This window comes from Pan troglodytes, chromosome 2 (genome assembly GCF_028858775.2).
Source record: "Pan troglodytes isolate AG18354 chromosome 2, NHGRI_mPanTro3-v2.0_pri, whole genome shotgun sequence".
NCBI lineage: Eukaryota > Metazoa > Chordata > Mammalia > Primates > Hominidae > Pan > Pan troglodytes.
In genome coordinates, this window is record NC_086015.1 from 177,898,058 (window position 1) to 177,920,127 (window position 22,070).

A 22,070-nucleotide genomic window follows, 5' to 3' on the forward strand; every position below is an offset into this window, starting at 1 on the left:
ATTTATTAACCATATATTTATGTACTTTTTGGGTGTCAGATATTGCCTTAGATTCTAGGGATGAATCAGGAAATAAAAGAAAGGTCATTCTCTCTTGAAACTAATATCTTAATTTTTATTTGAATATTTCTTTGGCTTTATTCAAGGAGTTGTATATAATTTTTATATAAATATATGTTTGCGTGATGTATTTCTGTGAGAAAAATGTTGTTTTCTTGTTTTTTTCCAATATTTTGACTATACAAATTTTTCGATCACCTGCATATGAAGTAATGGAAGCCTGAATTCCACTTTCTAAAAAAAAATCATTTTTATTAAGGATATGGAGATCAGTGGGTTGTTAATATTTAAGATTTCCTTTCCCAAAATGGGTAATGTTCACTCATTTTTGATTGAATAAATTTAACACATATTGCTAATTCTGTCCCAAGTCTTGGAGCATGGGTACTACCATATTCTTTAAACAAATTGTATAATCTAGTGGCCAAAAGCTCAAGTCCAGCCTGGTAATAGGTTTTGTTTAACTCACACAGTATGTGTGTTTTAATTTTATTCACTTGTTAAAAAAATTAATACTTTATTTTTATAGCAGCTTTAGGTTCACAGCAAAATTCAACAGAAAGAACAGAGTTCTCATGTATCCCTCCCCAACCCCAAAGCACAACCTCCCCTGGCATCAACATCCTCCACCAGTGTGATATATTTGTTATAGTTGATGAACCAATGTTGACACTTCACTCTCAACCAAAGTCCATAGCCTGCATTTGGGTTCACACTTTGTGTTGTATATTTGATGAGTTTTGAAAAGGTATAGTGGCATATATCCACCATTAGAGTATCATATGGAATAGTTTCACTGTCCTAAAAATCCTCTGTGTTCCACTATTCATCCCTACTGTCCCCTAAACCCTAGGTGAGCAATAATCTTTTCACTGTCTCCATAGTTTTGCATTTTCCATAACCTAATATAGTTGGGATCATACTTTGTAGCCTTTTCAGATTGGCTTCTTTCACTTACTAATATGTACTTAGGGCTCATTCATGTCTTTTTGTGGCTTGATAACTCAGTTTTTTTTAGTACTGAATAATATTCCATTGTATGGATGTACAACCCTTTACTTATACATTCACCTCTAGGACATCTTGGTTGCTTCTAGGTTTTGGCAATTATTAATAAAGATTCTAGAAGCATCCATGTTCATGTTTTAATGTGGACTTAAGTTTTGACTCCTTTGGATACATACCAAGGAGCATGATTTCTGGATTGAAGCAATTGTTGGGGTATGAATTGTCCCCAAGAAGTCACAGAAAATATCAAAGGAATATGAACTTATAATAAGCCTTTAAAGGGAATGGTAAGTCACAAATTTGAAAGGGCACTGATAGTTGGAAGGAATGGAAGAAGTTATGTATTAGGATACACATTGAGAAGCTGGAAATTATATTCCAATAATGCTATTAAAATAGTAATAGGTAGCCTTTTTGTAAGTACTTACTAAAGCATAGTGAGGCTAAGTAAGATGCATTAGTACACACAGCTAATAAGTATTAGGGCAAGCATTTGAACCCAGATAGTCTCTCACCAGTGTACTTGAAAGCATTTTTCATGAGTTACTTGATTTTTAGTCCTCAATATAACCCCATAAAATATGATTTATGTGTTTTTTTCCCATTTCACATATGAGGAAATAAGCCTAAAGTTTAACTTGCTCAAAGCCACAGAACTCATCATACTGGAGCTGGGACTGAAACTCAGATCAATGGGATTATAACTTACATTTATGATCTTTTTAAGTTATTTGACTGAGAAGCAATTATCCTCGAAACCACAGACATGAGTTTACATTTATGGACAGACAGCTGATGGAGCTGGCATTGTAAATATGAAATCCAGAAAAGCATAGTAGTCTATTGTTTTACTAATAACTCATTGGACCGCCTCATCGAGGTCAAGAACTTGACATACAGCACAAAGCCTAGAAGGCTAAAGCTAAGTAATCATTAGTGGACTGAAATAGTCTGTAAAGGAAGAGCCAGGCTTCCTTCAACTTGGATGAGAATACCATTTATTTCCATAGTCAATCTTAATAAAATCAACTGACTTATTTTTAGAGTGTATTAGTAAATGGGCCACGTTCTAAGAATCTGTGTAATGTCACCTGGCCTTTCTAACATTTTCTAGACTAACATCCTGATGTCTCCTGTCTGATTGGTTACCATGCACACTGGTGGCCATTACTAAGAATGATTTCTCACCATTACTGAGGCTTACTATGTAATAGAGTCTGTGCTTTACTAGTATTAACTCATTAATACTTATAAAAGGTCAAGAGGCAGATGCTATTGTAATCTCTCCTCATTTTTCAAATGTGAAAACTGAGACATGGTGAGACTAAGCAACTTGCTCAAGGACACACTGTTAGTAAGTAGCAAGGCCAGACTTTGAGTCCAGGTAGACTGGGTTGGATTTAAGTAATTAATGAATACAATTAACCTACATCTCAGGGCCATAAACCTTAGAAGAGACAGTTTCCAGAGGATGGGTATTTATTATTCATTCATTTAGTATTTATTGATTATATACTTTGTGTTATACATCATGCTAGGACATTGTTGGGTAATTAAATATGATCCTAACTATGCAAATTTTACAAAGCTATATTCTATCTTTTAATATAACTTTTCTTTGAATTTAATATTTTGAGTGGACTATTCAAGAGTAGGACTTACCTCTTAATTATTTTATCCCATCATTCCTCTTGTTTTGAAAAAAAATGAAAAGAATGAGTTGATACGATAATAATAGTAACAACCTCCAGAGCATTTTTATCTTCTCATTATTTTTTAATGTGTGTGAAATCATGGCAATTAGATATGCAAAAGATGAATAAAAGAAAAAAGTTCATTTAGTACATCCCACTAGTATTGAATAATTCCCTATGGCATTTGGCAAAGACAGGCTCTTGTCTAATTTTAAATGACTCAATTGAAGCATCTGCTAGAGGTTGATTCTAGAGGACTTTCTATGAAAGGTTTATAACATTTAGCCTAATTTTCCACTTCTTAAAATTTCAGAGCCTTACCCTTAATTACATTCTGTAACCTTCTTAGCCTTTACTGACTCCTTGTTTCATGCTATTTAGTGACTTACTGTCCTTCTAAGTAGGGATTATGTTTCACCATGATTAATTATTTCTGGGTGAAACATTTTTATCTTTACATGGGTTGGTAGTAACCCTATGACAAGATCATTGTGTATTCTTCCTCTTTGAATTTGTTCTGTGTTATCTGTGTGTCAGTTTATATATTCATTAATTTGTGGTTTAAATTTGTGAATTTTAAGTTTTTGTATCAGAATTCGAACAGATCATCTGAACAGTGGCCAGTCATTTGCTAAATTCATGAGGTAACATCCAGGCCCGTATTTTCCATTTGTGCTGTTACACAGCATGTCTGAACACTTTTCCTATATTCTATAGATATATGTCAAAATAAAAGAACTTTTAAAAGAATATTGAATAAAATGTTCATATGAATTTTAGGCATATGAAATTTATGTGTCAAATTTCTATAGAGAACTAATGGATATTTTATTTTGTAGAAACATAACTTTTTTTAAGACTAGGAAATAATGTGAAGTTTCTAGAGGCTGTCAATCAATAGTTTATTCTTATTGATTGACATATTTTTTTAACCTTTATGTAGAGACTCTTCAATAGGTTAAATAATTTTACTGTTTGTTTCTTGAAATACCTGGAAGCTTATACCATTAAAATATAAAAGACTGAGACAAAAGTCTTTTAAGAAGTAGTTTTTTTAATGCTTTCCACTTATCAATAACTCTCCATTATTTTTGGTACATTACAACCCTTTCATATCATAGACAAAGCTGCTGGTGTTAGTCTGTATTTTAGAGAAAAACAATGAGGAAGTGAAAATTTATCGTAAGTTTGAACATAATTATTTTGTGAAAATTGTATATATTATAACACAATTATAAATTTTTTTCATAGGGAGTGCTAGCTAATTATTACCATGCACAAGGCTTGGTGGTGATTATTCCTATTTTTATTCCTATTTCTACCCACACACTATCATGGAAAGTGCTACCCACACACTATCATGGAAAGGCAACATTTATGACTTTGAGCTGGGGATATGCATGTTGGAACAAATGCTTGATTATCAGAGTCCCATACTGAGCTGCAATGCTGCCTCTCCTGTGTCCCTGCTGAGAAGCATTGTGCAAAGGTTTGTCTTGACAGGCAGTCCGATAAAAATTGGAGCTTATCTGCTATATTGCTTTGATATTTCAATCTATTTTTGGATAGGTTTTGCACTTTGGCACTTGGTATATTGTCTTTCCTTTGGATATACAGCTGGTGGCATTTCGGCATTTACTTAAAGTGCTATAGCAATTTCCACATCAAGATAATCCTGTTCCTTCATGTTCTTTCAGAATAAATGCAAGGTGTCTTATTTCAGGACTGGTGAAACATAATTAATATATTTTCATAACTTAGAATATCTTTAAAGAAAATGGATCTGCCATAGCCAGGCCAAGTCATCATGGTCGGGTGTTAATAAATGATTCTCTGTTTAATCCAGTGATTCTCAAATTTTAGTGTGAATTGGAATCAGTTGGAGGGCTGCTAAAAACACAGATTGCTGGGCCCTATCTCAAGAATTTCTGATCTGCAGTCTGGAATGGTGGCTAAGATTTAGAATTTCTAACAAATTTCAATGTGATGCTTATACTGCTAGTCCAAAAACCACCTTTAAGACCCACTGGGTTATGTAACATTATCAAACCACAATGCTTAAGAATGTGAGTAGGCCAATAAAATCTGGGACCCACACTGGAAAACCGCTGATCTCAACTGCTAGTTGGCAAACTTATTTTGTAGTAGACCAGAGAGTAAATATTTTAGGTTTGTGGGCCAAAAGGTCTCAACTTATTGTTATAGCAGGGAAGCCGCCATAAACAATACATAAATGAATGGGTGTGGTTGTGTCCCAATGAAATTTTACTTATAAAAACAGGCATCCGGCCAAATTTGGCTGATAGACCATAGTTTGCCTATCTCTGATCTAATTCATCAGTAAGAGACTTGTATCTTTTCTCACAAACCATCTGTATCTTATATATTAACTAGCAATGTTCCCAACTTAGAGCTATGATGTGTGGAGGATATATAAGAAGTATAAATATGATTTTTTGACTCTCTTTAGGAGAGTAGAGTTCAGTGTAATATAGTCTTGACACAATTTGAGAGAAATGAAATGCTTAGGCTGGAATAGATTTTATGAAATAAGCGAATCATGGAAAATAAGTAGAAACTAGGCAAGAGAGCAGAACAAATATCTCAGAAAGGACAAGGGAAAAGACATGAAGAGAGTACATAGTACATTTTTGAAGGGATGGTGAGGATATCCATTATATGAAAAGGATTGTAGAAATCTATAGAAATGTTGAGTAACAAATATCATTTATTAACATTTATTGTGAATATTCTATATATTAACACAGTGATAGATCCTGAGGACACAGCTAACATAGTCCTTGCCTTCAAGAGGCTCAGAGGTGGATCAAAATATTAAGGCATCTCAAAATCTTGTACAAGTATTTGAAGTAGATAGGCTTAACTTATGGTGGATTTTCAAGAAATGTTTAATTAAAAATGAAATTTATGTGATTCAAAACAGGGAATTTTTATTAGTTATTGATAAGTAAAGTGTCTTGAAGAAGACTGTTTTAGAAAAAGGAGATAGCCATCCTGTATAAGTTAATAGAATGGCAACCATTAAAAAATGGCTATTAATAATATTCTATTAATCACACAGATACTTTGCTAAGTTGGACATAGCATGTGTTCCATTGGGTTTTTTCTTTTATATGTGGTGCTTAGGAAAATCCAAAATACATGTATTAATATGTGTGTATTAAGCCACCATCAGAATTAAAGATAATTTCCAAAGGATTATACCATTTTGTCCTTCTAATATGAGAATATACCATTTAAAAGTCTATGTATAGAGAAAAACATCCTCCATAGTTGAGTGGGCTTTTTATTTATGAGATTTTATTGTTAAAAATTGTATATATGATCTGGTTGGAGTTTATTATGAAATATCAAGTGGGAGCTAGTGGTAAATGTTGGTGTGACACTTAAGTGAGATAATCATTAAGTTTCTTCTAGTCGCAGTATTCTGATTTTAGGTAACGCTTAAAAGGTCCACAAAGAACTAATTCAGGCAAGTTTTTCTGCAACCTGAGGAAAAAAATCACATCTTTAACAATGAATTTCAATGTAAGATACTAGAGTTCATTTCATTTAGTAAAGAGAATCCTTAATGTTGGGATAGGAAAAGCAAGGATCAGTCAAAGGCATTATGTTAGACAAAAGATGACATGACTTTTCATCTGTCTAACTCAATCTATATGGTTTGATTTTTAATCACATGCATGGATGCAGATGGCAATATGCCATTTTAATCCAGTTAGGTGCCAAGAGAAAGGTTAGGAAAAGAGTCCCATGTGGCTTAGCATTTCTTGTGATTTGTAGCTTGAAAGCTTGAGCTTCTTTGTGAACATGTCTCTGCCTTTTTTGTTAAGGCTCTTTCTGTTACCGAAACACCAGGGGTTCAGTTTGGGTCCTGCTGCTTGCCACGCAGAAAGTCAATTACTAACACAAGTATTGCCATGGAAGAAGGATTGAATGGGGTGCTGCAGCTGAGGAGATGGGAGATCGGTCTCAAATCCATCTCTCTGACCTACTAAAATTAGGGGTTTCTGTAGCAGGGAAGAAATGTCACAATGTGTGGCAAAACAGGAACTTGGGAGGGTTAAGAGCAATCATGATGAATGAGGGGTCTGGCCTCTCACTTTCTGGATGTAGTGATCTGGTGGGTTTCAGTTCTTTGATACTTTTTGAGAGGCCTGGTGGGGGGTCCTTTCCTGAAGAAGAAATTCAGGTAAAACAAATGTAAGCTTCAAGCTTTAAGACCAGAAGGGTCAATTTCCATATTTATCCAGAAAACCCCAAAACCTGTCTATGGGACTACTGGGTTGGTTTCACTTTTTCATTTTCAGTGTTGAGGGGGAGCAGAAACCCACATTTGTACTAAAATTATCATTAATTTCTTGCATACCCTTACCCATGAATAGAATCTTGAGGCACTTAAATAAAATTTGAGAATTAGGTAGTGATTTCCAATCCTCCTCATTCCATATTTCTTTTATTCTCTACAAATGAGGTAATATTAAATGTCCTGAATTATGTGTGTGTATAGGCAGGTATGCACATGTATGTATCCATACTAATGTGGTAATAGCATTATTGAACTAAAGAGTTTATTTGAAGATTGAGCTGCTATAGCAAAATCCCACAGACTGGGTGGATTAAACAACAGGAATTTATTTCCACCAGTTCTGGATACTGGGAAGTCCAAGATCAAAGTTCCAACCAGTTTTCAAGGGCTCTCTTGCAGATAGCCTCCTTCTTGTCAGGTTCTTACATGGCAGAGAGAGAGTGTGCAAGCTCTCAGGACCCACCTCCAAATATTATAACATTGGAAATTAGGGCTTCAACATACGAATTTTGGGAAAACACCAACATCCGGTCCATAACATTTGAGGATAGGTAAGTCTAGGTTGCATTTAATTCATGTATTAACCTAGTTAGGTTATCCTCATCAAGCAGTTCTTTCTTTGTGAGAAAAGAAAGAAGATTTAGATGGCACTTCTAAATTGGTGAATCTACAAGATCTACCTTAAGCACCTTTTTCTCTAAAAGCTGAAGGAATTTAAGACAAAAATTCAGAATTATTATTTTATTCTGTATTTTGGTACTTGAGAAATTTATGACACATTATTATTTCTTATGTAAAGCTTAAGGAAGATGGAAGATATTGACATGAGTGTGAAAAACTTAGGAGGAAGGAAACTAACTTAACAGAGGGTAAGAATTTTTTTCTAGTCACAAGCTTGTACAATACTACAAGTTAATCTCGATAGAAGGAAATAATAGCTTATTTTGGGTTAAGTAATTTTGAAAGGAGAATAAGAACACTTTATAGCTTTCAAGTATCTCAAAACTAAGATAAAAATATTACAATAAAGAGAGTAAAGCACAAATAAGTAGCTTCATAATTCATAGCATTATTACTTAATATCACAGCCTGTTAATATGAAATGTAGAATAACCAATCTTGGTATTGGAAGATATAAAAGGAAAAGACTCAATATCTTAAAATAACATATAATTATATCAGTCATTTATTGAGCACCTAATACATGCTGGGCAATGTGTGGGGCACATTACATACCATGTCTCTAATTCTCACAATAGTTCTGCAAGTTTCCTGTTTTCATTCTAATTTTAAGGTGAAGTAATTGAGACTTAGAGATTCAGAAATTATCCAAGACCATACAGATATGAAGAGAGAAGCTTTCAGTCTTAGATATAATCTTTCTAATACACATCTCTTCCTTTGTTTAATCCTTTTTTCCCAAAGAGATACTAAGTTACTTCCTTCCAGTTACGTATTTTCTCCTTCATATTTTTTTGTTGTTTTGTTTTTGAGGCAGGATCTCACTCTGTCACCCAGGTTGGTGTGCAGTGGTGCAATCACAGGTCACTGCAACCTCTACCTCACAGGCTCAAGTGATCCTTCCACCTCAGCCTCCCAAGTAGCTGGGACCACAGGCATGCACCATCATGCCCAGCTAATTTTTTATTTTTATTTCTTGTAGAGATAGGGTCCCACTGTTCCAGGATCCTCAGGGTGATGCTTTTCTGTTTGGAAACCTCTGGCCAGCAGCGCCTTTGCCCGAGTTTTGCTCAGGTCCACTGGGCTCGTTCTGCCCACTTGACCTGGCAGGCTGCGCTTGGCTCACACTACTGGCCTGGATCCCATGCTTGCCAAGAGTGAACAGAGTGGTGAGGGGTGTGTGAGTGAGCAAGCATGGGGTCTGACCAAGCACACTGGCTGCAGTGGGGTGGGCAGCTCCAGGCACTGGCCTGGTTGCTGGCTCCCTGTGAGGCTGCAGCTGGTCCAGGTGTACTGCAAGCTGCTTCCATGGCTGGCACCAGGGAACACGGTGATGCCTGGAAGCTTGGAGATACCAGGAACCTCAGAGCCCCAGAGAGAGTGTCACAGCCCTGGCTCAGGGAGTTCCTAGGTCTAGGAGGTCCACAGCTCTTCTCTTCTTTCTTCTCTCCTTCTTGTTGCCTGCAATGTGGCGAGCAAGGGGCATGTTTCGGCCCTGTTAGTGTTATACCTCCTTTACCCCTGCCATTCAGTGGGTCCTGAGTTCTTGTCCTGTGTCCAGGTAGAATGAGGTGTGAAGACAAATGGAGGGTGAGCAAGGTGAAGAGGAACTTTATTGAGCAGCAGAACAGCTCAGAGAAGACCCACATTGGGTAGCTCCTCTCCACAGGCAGGGTGTCCCAACGAGTGTTCAGCTATCAGCAGAGAGGAGACCCTGGAGTGGGTAGCTCCTCTCCGCAGCTGGTTGTCCCATCATCTCTTCAGCTTTCAGCAGAGAGGAGACCCTGGAGTTCCTGTCTGTAGGCAGGTTGTCCTGTCATCTCCTTGAGTCTGGCTGAGTCCGGGGTTTTTATGGGCTTCAGTGGGGAGGAAGTGCATACTGATTGGCTCATGGGCAGCCTTTCGTTGGCCTGGAAAAAGCACCATAGTTCCCATTCTGGTCCATCAGCCCAGCCCCCAGGTTTCAGGCCATCCTGGCTTTAAGGTGCAGTTTTACTGGGGAGCCGCCTCTTTCCACCTAGGAGCCTGTCTGTCTTCCCTTGCCACCCAGGCTGTTTGTGCTGAGGGGCCCCTGCAGTCCTATTCTGAGCTTCCCTCAGCCCCCTCTCAGCCTTCTTCCTGTGCTTGTTGGTGCCCAAAGTCTGGAGAGGGCCAAGGCAGCAGGGTGATTGTGTGTCAGTGCTGCCCCAAGCCTGCGCACACCCAGCCAGGTTGCAACAATGTTCAACTTTGCTCCATGATCAAAGCATGGGCAGCTGCAGCTGTGACTGGAAGGGTGGGGGTCCTGCCCTGCCAACTCAGGAGGGTGGAGATTCCACCTGTTCCTGGCTCCTGCCAGGCCATGGGGCATGCAGCCCTAGCCATGCCTCCCCTACTGTAGCCAGTGTCATGGCAGCAACCTCTCCAGATGGGCTGCTGCTGCCAACACCTCTATATTCCCCAGGCAGGTCTCAGATTCCTGGGCTTAAGCAATTTCTCCTGCCTTGGCCTCCCAAAGTGCTTGGATTACAGGTGTGAGCCACTGTGCCTGGCCTGCTTTATCTTTTGTTATGTTTAGCAGTGTGTGGCACAAAGTGTGCAATTTATGCTTGCCGAATTGATTGAAATGTAAACATGGAAAAATGAAATCAAGGGAGAAAAGTATTTGTGTGTTTTTGTATACATTTGTTGTTAAGGTAAAATGGTATGCTTTAAAAATAAAAAGTCTATACGTTGTTGACTTCCAAAAGAAGTGAAAAATTTGTCTGCTTACAATAAAAGGAACTGATAAAGTTATGCTAAGAAGCATTAATCAAAGAACAAAATTCAAGAGACAATAGATAAATTATCTGATGCGGTTCCCAATTTAACTCTGGTTTTTGATTTATGAACAGGAAATGAGCATTGACTATTAGGCACCTGGATGAAGAGCCCTGGGTCCAGATTGTCAGTCTCCTGTAACCTGCAGAAGCCCTCCAGTTGCACTAGGAACATTCAATTGAAGTAAGACCTAATTATTTTAATTAGATTGTAGGACTTTTATTCTCGAATCAACTTTTAATAAGGTGACTTCATGTATTTCTATAGTGTGCCAATAGCTGCTAATTTTGAAAAAAGAAGACTGCAAGCATTATTCTGTGGCAAAGTTTTATGTATTCCAATTTTTATTCATCTTTTATTTCATGGGTTTAAGCCCATTTTCTTTGGGTAGCATTATATAAATATTTTAATTTCTGTGTGGCTGTTGAAATTGGTACAGTCTTCTTGTCTTGGTGTGTATCAATTCTCTGTCTATAATTGTAAATGTTATAACTAATAAGATTAAGTCATGTTTTTGGATTAAGTCAGCCTAGTGATTTTTATTGAAAAATCACAACAATGCAGTTGGTGCCATGATACCACATGGCTTGCATAACTTCTTTATTCCAAGTTCATACAGATTTGTTGACCTTTTGGAACACTTCTCAGTACACGGCCATATATAGACTGTGAACTTCTGTTCATACATTATGGCTTAATACGTATAAAACTTTAGATGATGTGGATAATAGAAAGGCACAAAATAATAACATAGAACTAAGAGCTGAGACATTTGAGCAGAGCCAGTATAACCACCAACACACTTCAGGAACATAGACAAATCTTTTAACTTTTCTGAGTCATCTCTTGCTTTCAAATGTAAGGAGTTAGATTAAATAAGGGAAAGGTGGCCAATTCCTATGCCTTGGAGGGTCAGGCAAGTAATGCAGATTTAGGAAGTGGCTGGGTGTGAGACAGTAAAAGCTGGTAGGCCTATGGGGAAAGAGACTGTGCCTCTTATGAAGCCATTAAGATTCAAGTGTTTTAAAATGGTCAAAGAAATAAGTTGGGGAGGAGCCCTGGAAAAGGGTAGAGAGGAGGGAGGGTTGAATTTGGCCTTGAGATTGAATTAATTTCTAAGGTTATTTCCACTCGATACATGTCTATAGAATTTTGTTACTATGTAAACACTTATTGCCTAGCATTTGTTGAGCTCCATTTCTGTTACTTTCTAAGTAATTAAAACTAAATAAGTAAAAATTAAACCATTTTTGGTTTGCATTTCTTTGAATTTTATAGTACATTTGGGGAAAAAATTACTTTTTGACCATAAAATGCAATATTACATGATGCATCAGTTTAATCTTTTTTCTGAGGCTTAAAAAATTATTTATCTAGAATGAGAACTTCAACTCTAGGACTGACATCCAAGAATAAAACTAGCCTGTAAATTACTGATTAGCAGCTTATTTCTTAATTTGTATTTTCTTTTTATCAACAGTCTAACGAAAGTATTTCTTCATATGGGAAAAAATTAAATTGGTAGCTTAAATAGGTATATTTTCTAGCATAATATTCTAACTTCATCAACTCTTACACTTTTATTTTCCTTTATTTTATTTTTTACAGCAGTGGAGTATATTCTTTTTTTTTTCACATTTTACTGCCTTTTGAACCTATATTTTACCTGAGAAAATAAGTACATTTTATCAGATGGTAACGGCAATTAGGCAACAGGCTTAGTGGAAGATGCGAAGTTGGCCAAGACAGTATACTCTTAGAATCTTGTCTAATGTTTTGGCTCAGTTTAAATCAGAATTTATGTCTACAAGAAAATCGGATGAAGATTTTAGAGAGTCACATGTGTTATTCTAATGATAAAGAGAGAATTATAAGGAGCTAGGATCTCTATGGTTTCATTTGGGCCCTTCCATTGTCTTTTTTCTTACCTTTATTACTTATAGAGCTTTTCAGTTCATGATCGTATGTAGACAGATTTGAGTTACTTCAAGTGTGATCATTTTGAGAACTGAGTATATTATACAAAGCATGCAATGTCTTTTAGGTGGGTTTTTCCATGTGTTAGTAGAAGCTGTTACTGACTTAATTATATTCCCCAAATAACATTTTAAGAGGCTTTTGCTTTGGATGTCATAGTCCAGCCATGTTGGCCATGTTGTAATGATTTTGAATATTTGCTTTCCAGTTCTTTGATAGCCAAGCCAACCAGGAGAACTTCAGTATTAATGTCAAACTGATCAGAAGTGGTTACATCTATTTCTTGACTGACTTACATCTTGTATTAGCAAAAAGTATTAGCTCTTTTTAAATAAACATTCATTCTGTCTTCCAAAGATTCCACACACTGTGGAAAATAACAATAAACATATAAATGAAATGTTAGCAGTTAAAGTAAAGCTATTTAAGGAGGCTTTCTAGTGATGCCAACTTGTATCTTATTACCTTGTTTTATAAAAGCATTTTGTAAAACAAAACAAACCTTCAAAAAGTACCAGTGTGATTTAAGCATTTTCTTTAAGAAATACATTCATATGCTGATTTTCAATATTTTGTTAAAACATAATGCATATGGGCAAGGTGGACATGTAAGCAACAAACCTAATTTTTTAAAAAAATTGTCTTTTGAGGCTTAGAGAATTAAGGAATGCCTCACCCACTGAACCCATTGTTGAGCTCATTGATTCCCAACATGAAAATAAATTAACACAAGCATCTAGATTGAGGTAGTTAATTTTACCTTTCTTGTCTGTACTCCTTATTGGTGATTGTAAAACTAAAAGCCCTCAGACCTGAATTCCTTTCATGCTATGAAAAATCTTCTGATATCCATTTAACATAAATTCACCTTTAGCATTTGACATTTATTAGTCATGGCTTTCAAATGAAGTGTTTAATTAAAATCAAAGTGCCATTGTTTTTAATAATCCAGAAAGAATGAGTATGAATTAAATTTAGAAAAATGTGACAGTGGCTTTAAGAGTACTGTAGCTCCTGTGTGAATATTGCAGTTGTTTGAAAAATTTCATAAAATACTCTTATTATCAAAATCTAATTTAAAGTTTAATGAGGCAGTAAAGTTGACATATTCACAAAGAAACCAGAATAATAACGGTAAAAATTTAGCCATAGCTAAGTATAATCTAAGCAAAATTTTCTGGTCAATTAGCTTTCATTGTGCTAAACAGTGACAAACTACAAAAGTAATTAGAAATCACATATTAGTGAGTGTCTAGATGCTGGGGCTAGTTAGAGCCATTTTTATGCTGCCAGAAATTTTCTACCACTTCTTGAGTCTCTTTAAACTAGGGTAGATTAAATTATAGGAATTCTTATTTTTATGAAAAAGTTCTCACTAAACTATCCAATAAATTTGATTTATCTCAGAATGTACTGTTTGCTGTTTTATTTTCCTTAAGAGGTAGTCTTTGCTTTGGGTTCAAACCAGTGAATAAATTAGAACAGTTAAATGGTCTAATGGTGATAATTCAATAGGAAAATAAAAGCTGGTTTCATATACAATCTTACAGCACTCATGATCTGTACATTTCTGAACCAATGGATTTAGGTAGAGTCTTGCTGATATTCTAAGTCTTATCCAAATACAGAAGAAAATACAGAAGAAAACTGATGGCAAATGTCTTGAGGTACTTTTCATAATGTCCTTAAGTTCATCCCTCCCTCAATGTAATTTTACCTAAATAATGTTTTCTGAAGTGAATTCACTCATCATGAGATTGACTTTTTTAGGAAGACTCAGTCTATTTGTTTAAAATGCATTTTGATAAAATTGTTGAAATATTTTTGGCTTCAGTTACATAATGCACTTAAATAATATAACAAAGTATACCACTTAATTAGGTAAAATAAATATTTAAATGTAATATACTATTTCAGGTAGAAATGGTAATTTTTGTATTATTATAACCTATCCTTGAAACTGAAATTATGTTGTTATTTTTTATATTTTTAAGAATCTTGTGTCCCTCTCAGAGGACAAGCTTGTAGCGGTTTTCTTTCTAAAGGTATAAAAGAAAAAACAATATTCATATAGTGAATAAAAAGCCATGAAGAGCTAAGTAATATTTTAAAGGGGAAAAACTCCAACTCATTAACTTTTTGGCTTTATATAGATAAATTGTTAGCCTAATTTTGTAAGTTTTTGAAGATCTTTGCATATAGCTCTTGCTATAAATTTCAAAGATATCAACTTTTAACCATATTAATAAGTTTGACAGCAATTCATTTAGTACTTGATGCTGAAAACTGTCTTTACACAAGCGGCTTCCATTTCCTTATATAGCTGGAATAAATCTGTAATATTTCATCTGCAAATATGACATATGGTCTCTTGTTAACTTACATGGAATGCATTTTATACTTTTTGTGTATGCACTGCCTTCTTGTCCTTGGAACATGTTTTTATATTATTCTTTCCAAACGAACTGTTTCTAAAATTGATTTTTTTCAAACTGAATGTTCACCTTTTAATTCAAGGTGGTACTGATGTAAAACTCACTCTTATTTCTCTCTTTCATAATAAAATATTTCTACTATAGGTAACATACTAACATTTTAAATAAAACTCTTTAAAATTTTTCAAGGACCATTTAATAAAAATATTTATGGTGAGCCTATTATGTGTTAAGATACTATTTTGGGTAGTGGCAGAATAAAGGTGAATATGCTACCATACTTTTCCTCGGGATGTTCACTGTCTAGTGGGGGATACAAAAACATTACAATACAGAGTCATATTGTATTGGTAAATAACTGGGAATAAAAGAATTCTTAGGTAAGATTATTGTTTTTTACATCAGTTTATTTCCAGCCCAGATCAGTCATGGGCTTCAGGTCAAATAATAGTGTGGTCAGTTTTTTAGAGCCAACCTAGTACCTATTCATATCATGCCAGACCAAAAAAGTCAACATATAACAAATAACATATAAGAAATAATCATATGCATATGCAATACTTTAACATTTAAAGCACAAAAAAGAGTATTTATTGAAAGTATGTATTATTTCATATTATTTACTTTTCTGTTACATAATTGCTCTATTTAAACAAAATTACACTAGGATATTTAAAAGTGACACCTATTAATAATTAACAGGAGGATTAAACAAATGATATGTGTGAGAAAAATATAACAATATTTTAATGATGTTTCTGTTTTTTAATGCATTTAAGTATTTAAAACTTTTATTAGATACTTAAATTTTGTAGGGTGTATTATGAATTTTTAAGATAGACAAATATGAGAATATAAAGCAAGAATGTAAATACAAAAGGACTGTTACTTAATACAAAATAACAATGATGTGTTTTTTTTGTGTCTCATCATACAATAGGATATTTTTACTCTTTGTGTTGCTCTGAACTGCCTGCAGCTTCTGGGTCATGCTTTTTTCCTTTTATGTAATAGTAAAGGTGAATATAGTCAAATATATAATTCACTTTTATTTGTAGCTCTGTTCTCATCAAGCCCACATTCACTAATTCCTGGTATCAATCTGATGTGATAACATCAAAGTAAATATCCTATCAACGAAATAAGTTGACTGCTTAGGATTTTGCTTCCAAGAAGTGGCATATGTTTAGACGTGTTGGAATTACAGTCCCGATCTGTCTATCCACTTTATATCTACAGGCTTCTTTCAGTAGACCAGCTGTTTCTCAACCGGGTCTTTTGTTTCTATGAATTTACCAAATGGATAATCCCTGTCTAAAATATCCATCATTTAAACATCTCCAGAGCACATTTTATACCATTGTAAGTTAAACCTCTCTGTTTCTGAGAAAACGGTCTTAAAGCACACAGGTCATTTGAACTTGTAAAATCGAATTGGATTCCAAATAAAATTATAGTTTTAGTAAATAAATAATGAAAAAGTCTTCTAACTTGGCTATACTTTTCTGGTAACAATTTTGCAGTTTTGAATCAGAATATGTGTTTTTGCCACAATTTAACCTCAAACAACTCAGATGTCATTAGTTCTTTCTTTTCTAGATTCCATTATTAAAGATTTATTGAACTCTTTTAGAGAAACAGCATATAATGTCCATTTTATTTTAATATTTTGTTCATTATTATCCTCAATGTATTTCCAAATTAGAATAGAATATTATGTTTAGTTTCATACTTTGAAAGTGAATTATGACTGGCCAATGTTTTGACACCTTTTCTACAGCCAGTAATAATAATAACCATCTTACAGGCATAAGTCTAAAGAACATACTTTTTTTTCATTTATATAAATTTAGAATCTCATCATGTGCTTCTGTACATTTTGAGGAAATTGAAACATGAATAAAAGCTTTCATTATGTAATTCTCAATATCACAGGTAGACAAATCACTCCCCTTTTAGCAGTGTTGTATACAAGGAGTGCAGGGTATTTAGCAGGAGATATTTTTTGCATTTTCTTTGGTCAGAAGTTTATACATTGATTAAGTTTGTCAAAATTTATACTCACACTGTCTGCCAAACCTGTAGATAGATGAGTGTGGTAGGCAGAATAGTGGCCTCATAATGATGTTCAAGTCCTAATCCTTGGAACCTGTGAATATGTTATGTTACATGACAAAGAGACATTAAGGTAGCAGATGGAATTAAGGTTGCTAATCAGATGACTATAAAATAGGAGATAATAGCCTGGATTATCCAGGCGGGCCCAATGTAATTGTAGGGTCCCTTAAAGAGGGAAAGAGAGGACTCATGTCAGAGTGATGTGATATATGAGACTCAAGCAGCCATTGGTTGCTTTGAAGATTAAGAAGGCCACTAGCATTACATAGTGGTAAAGGGATCAATTCAACAAGAAGAACTAACAATCCTAAATATATATGCACCCAACACAGGAGCGCCCAGATTTATAAAACAAGTTCTTAGAGACCTACAAAGAGACTTAGACTCCCACACAAAATAGTGGGAGATTTTAACAGCCCACTGTCAATATTAGGCAGATCATTGAGACAGAAAATTAACAAGGATATTCAGAACTTGAACTCAGCTCTGGATCAAGTGGACCTGATAGATATCTTCAGAACTCTCCACTGCAAAACAACAAAATATACATTCTTCTCAGTGCCACATGGCATTTTCTCTAAAATTGATCACATAATTGGAAGTAAACACTCCTCAGCAAATGCAAAAGAACTGAAATCTAACATATAATCTCTCTGAACACAGTGCAATCAATTTAGAAGTCAAGATTAAGAAACTCACTCAAAACCAGACAACTATACGGAAATTGAACAACCTGTCCCTGAGTGACTCCTAGGTAAATCATGAAATTAAGGCAGAAATAAATAAGTTCTTTGAAACCAGTGAGAACAAAGGTACAATGTACCAGAATCTCTGGGACACAGCTAAAGGAGTGTTAAGAGGGAAATTTATAGAACTAAATGCCCACATCAGAAAGCTAGAAAGATCTCAAATCGCCACCCTAACTCAAAACTAAAAGAACTAGAGAATTAAAAGCAAACAAATCCAAAAGCTAGCAGAAGACAAGAAATAACTAAGATCAGAGTGGAACTGAAGGAGATAGAGTCACAAAAAACCCTTCAAAAAATCAACGAGTCCAGGAGCTGGTTTTTGAAAAAAATAATAAAATAGACCACAAGCTAGACTAATAAAGAAGAAAAGAGAGAAGAATCAAATAGACACAATAAAAAACGATGAAGGGCATATCACCACTGACCCCACAGAAATACAAACAACCATCACAGAATACTATAAACACCTCTACACAAATAAACTAGAAGATCTAGAAAAAACTGATAAATTCCTGGACACATACACCCTTCCAAGAGTAAACCAGGAGGAAGTCGAATCCCTGAATAGACAAATAAGTTCTGAAATTGAGGCAGTAATAAAGAGCTTGCCAACCAAAAAGTCTGGGGCCAGATGGATTTACAGCAGAATTCTACTAGAGGTACAAAGAGGAGCTGGTACCATTCCTTCTGAAACTATTCCAAACAATTGAATATTGGGGACTTCTCCTTAACTTATCTTATGATGGCAGCAGCATCCTGACATCAAAACCTGGTAGAGATACAACAACAACAAAAAGAAAACTTCAGCCAATATCCCTGATGAACATTGATGTGAAAATCCTCAGTAAAATATGGGCAAACCGAATCCAGCAGTGCATCAAAAAGCTTATCCAATATGATCAAGTCAGCTTCATCCCTGGGATGCAAGGCTGGTTAAACATACACAAATTAATAAATGTAAGTCATCACATAAACAGAACTAAAGACAAAAACCACATAATTATCTCAAAGGCCTTCAATAAAATTCAACCTCCCTTCATGTTAAAAACTCTCAATAAACTAGATATTGATGGAACATATCTCAAAATATGATGAGCCATTTATGACAAACCCACAACCAATATCATTCTGAATGGGCAAAAGCTGGAAGCATTGCCCTTGAAAACTGGCACAAGACAAGGATGCCCTCTCTTACCACTCCTATTCAACATAGTATTGGAAGTTCTGGCCAGCACAGTCAGGTAAGAGAAAGAAATAAAGGGTATTCAAATTGGAAGAGAGGAAGTCAAACTGTCTCTGTTTGCAGATGACCTTATCTTATATCTAGAAAATCCCATTGTTTCAGCCTAAGAGCTCCTTAAGCTGATAAGCAACTTCAACAAAGTCTCAGGATACAAAATCAATGTACCAAAATCACAAGCATTCTTATACACCAACAATGAACAAGCAAAGAGCCAAATCATGAATGAACTCCCATTCACAACTGCTACAAAGAGAATAAAATACCTAGGAATATGGCTAACAAGGGATGTCAAGGATGTCTTCAAGGAGTACTACAAACCACTGCTCAAGGAATTAAGAGAGAACACAAACAAATGGAAAAACATTCCATGCTCATGGGTAGGAAGAATCAATATTGTGAAAATAGCCATACTGCCCAAAGTAATTTATAGATTCAATGGTGTTCCCATTAAACTACTATTGACTTTCTTCACAGAATTAGAAAAAAAAAGCTTTAAAATTTATATAAAATGAAAAAAGAGTTGATATAGCTAAGACAATCCTAAGAAAAAAGAACAGAGATGGAGGTATCACATTACCTGACTTCAAACTATACTACAAGGCTACAATAACCAAAACAGCATGGTACTGGTATAAAAGACACATAGACCAATGGAACAAAATAGAGATCTCAGAAATAAGACCACCTATCTACAACCCTTTGATCTTTGACAAACCTGACAAAAGCAAGCAATGGGAAAGGATTCCCTATTTAATAAATTGTGCTGGGAAAACTGGCTAGCCATATGCAGAAAAGAGAAATTGGACCCCTTCCTTACAGCTTATACAAAAATTAAACTCAAGATGGATTAAAGACTGAAATGTGAAACCTAAAACTGTAAAAACCCTACAAGAAAATCTAGGCAATACCATTTAGGAAACAGCACAGGCAAAGATTTCATGAGAAAAGCAACAAAAGCAATTGCAACAAAAGCAAAAATTGACAAATGGGATCTAATTAAACGAAAGCGCTTCTGCATAGCAAATGAAACTATCATCAGAGTGAAGAAAAAACCTACAGAATGAGAGAAAATTGTTGCAATGTATGCATCTAACAAAGGCCTAATATCCAGAATCTACAAGGAACTTAAACAAATTTACAAGAAAAGGCCAAACAACCCCATCAGAATGTGGGCAAAGGACATGAACAGACACTTCTCAAGGAATACATTTACGTGGCCAAAAAACATATGAAGAAAAGCTCCATATCACTGTTCATCAGAGAAATGCAAATCAATACCACAGTGAGATAACATCTCACGCCAGTCAGAATGGTGATTATTAAAAAGTCAAGACCAGCCTGACCAACTTGGTGAAACCATGTCTCTACTAAAAATATAAAAGTTATCCAGGTGTGGTGGTGTGCACCTGTAATCCCATTTACTCAGGAGGCTGAGGCAGGAGAATCACTTGAACCCAGGAGGTGGAGGTTGCAATGAGCTGAGATTGCACCATTGCACTCCAGCCTGGGTGACAGAGTAAGACCCCATCTCAAAAAAAAAAAAAAAAAAAAAGTCAAGAAACAACCTGCTGGTAAGGCTGTGGATAAATAGGAACACATTTACACTGTTGGTGGGAATGTAAATTAGTTCAACGATTGTGGAAGACACTGTGGTGATTCCTCAAAGATCTAGAACCAGAAATACCATTTAACCCAGCAATTCCATTATAGGGTATATAACCAAAAGAATATTAAATCATTCTATTATAAAGATACATGCATGTGCATGTTCATTGCAGCACTATTCACAACAGCAAAGACATAGACTCAACCCAAATGTTCAACAATGATGCATTGGATGAAGAAAATATGGTATATTTACACCATGGAATACTATGCAGCCATAAAAGGGAACAAGATAATGTTCTTTGCAAGGACGTGGGTGGAGCTGGAAGCCATTATCCTCAGCAAACTAACACAGGAACAGAAAACCAAACACCACATGTTCTCACTTATAAGTGGGAGCCCAACAATGAGAACACATAGACACAGGGAGGGGAACAACACACACTTGGGTCTGTCATGGGGGTGGAGGGAGGGAGAGCATTAGGATAAATGGCTAATGCATGCAGGGCATAATACCTAGGTGATGGGTTGGTAAGTGCAGCAAACCACTATGGCACATGTTTACCTATGTAAAGAACCTGTATGTCCTGCACATGTATCCTAGAACTTAAAAATAAATTACATTTTTTTTTTTTTTTTTTAAAAAGAGGCCACTAGAAGGTGGCCCCTAGAAGCTAGAAAGTCAAGAAAACCAATTCTCATCCTGGATGCTCTAGAAAGGAACTCAGCTCTTCTGGTACCTTTATTTTTAGCCTTGACCCCTTGGTTTTAATCAAGTGAAATCCATTTCAAACCTCTGAACCCAAGAACTGTAAGAGAATAAATTCATGTTGTTTTAAGCCACTACATTTGTGGTGATTTGTTACAGTAGCACCAGGAGACTAATACAATGAGCAAAGTCTAGTTATTATTTGGAAAAGATGCCAGCATTGTTTTGTGTTTTCGGTAGTTTCATAAAATGTTACGAGAATCTAGAAGATTATATGAAACTCAATTTTTGATACCAGAGCCACTAAGAACCAGGGTGAGCATTTTTTCATTATTGAGATACCTCTTGATATAGTGTAAAAAGCATGATTGTTAACAAGGTTTGACTAAATCAGGTCTACAATGCAATAAGCCAACACATCTATTACCAACATTTTCTTATTTGCTTTCCTACATGGTTGTAACCTCTGAATTAGTAAATGTAATTTTATTCATTTTTATTAAAAAATAGTCAAGTTGAGTGTAGCATGCATATTTGTTCTTAAGGTATACCCATAAACTACTTCATTGGCTATTTTCAAAAATATTGGTGCCTTTGATGGAAATAATAATAATAAACAACCTTTGGCTAATTTAGAAAACTTGCCTGTTTCATCCAGGACT

At 35.3% G+C, this 22,070-nt stretch overlaps 1 protein-coding gene across 7 annotated transcripts in view; it reads left to right on the forward strand.

Moving 5' to 3' along the window:
- The window catches only part of NAALADL2 (N-acetylated alpha-linked acidic dipeptidase like 2), a 1,368,615-nt gene that overhangs the window by 286,050 nt on the left and 1,060,495 nt on the right, over positions 1-22,070 (forward strand). For 5 of the 7 annotated variants that reach the window (XM_063807338.1, XM_063807340.1, XM_063807336.1 and 2 more), the window contains one exon: positions 10,647-10,755. The gene's annotated coding sequence lies outside the window, so the exon portion shown is untranslated. Of the gene's footprint in view, positions 1-10,646; positions 10,756-22,070 lie in introns of those variants that run through there. The other 2 variants (XM_063807334.1, XM_063807341.1) reach the window with 1 other exon arrangement.